We start from the raw sequence: 591 nt of genomic DNA on the forward strand, positions 1-591 counted from the left end.
AGGATTAGCTTGTTCTTTTCTGCAAAGAAACAAAAAGGCATTGGAATTTTGATAGAAATCTTATTGAACATTTATATTAATATGAGGAGTATTGCCATCTCAACATTGTTTACCAGTCTATAAATACAAGATGTCTTTTAATTTATTTAGGTCTTCTTTAATTTCTTTTAACAATGTTTTCTTAGTTTTCAGTGTACGCACTTTCACGTCTTTGGTTAAATTTATTCCTGCATATTTGATTCTTTTTGATGTTATTGTAAATGAAACTGCTTTCCTAATTTTATGTTTGTATTGTTCATTGATAACATATAGTAATACAACTAATTATTATATTCTGATCTTGTATCCTGCAACTTTGTTGAACTTGTTTATTAGCACAAAATTGGGTTTTTTGTGTGCTTTTGTTGTGTTTTCTGTATATAAGATGATATCATTGTGAACAGAGAGTTTTAGTTCTTCCAATACAATTTGTATATTTTTTATTTCTCTTTATTGCCTAGTTGTCCTGGGTAGAACTTCTGGAACACTATTAAATAGAAATGGTGAGAGAAGACATCTTTGTCTTTTTTATTTTTTATTTTTTGATCTTAT

The sequence above is a fragment of the Galeopterus variegatus genome, unplaced genomic scaffold, assembly GCF_000696425.1.
Source record: "Galeopterus variegatus unplaced genomic scaffold, G_variegatus-3.0.2 Scaffold809, whole genome shotgun sequence".
Classification (NCBI taxonomy): domain Eukaryota; kingdom Metazoa; phylum Chordata; class Mammalia; order Dermoptera; family Cynocephalidae; genus Galeopterus; species Galeopterus variegatus.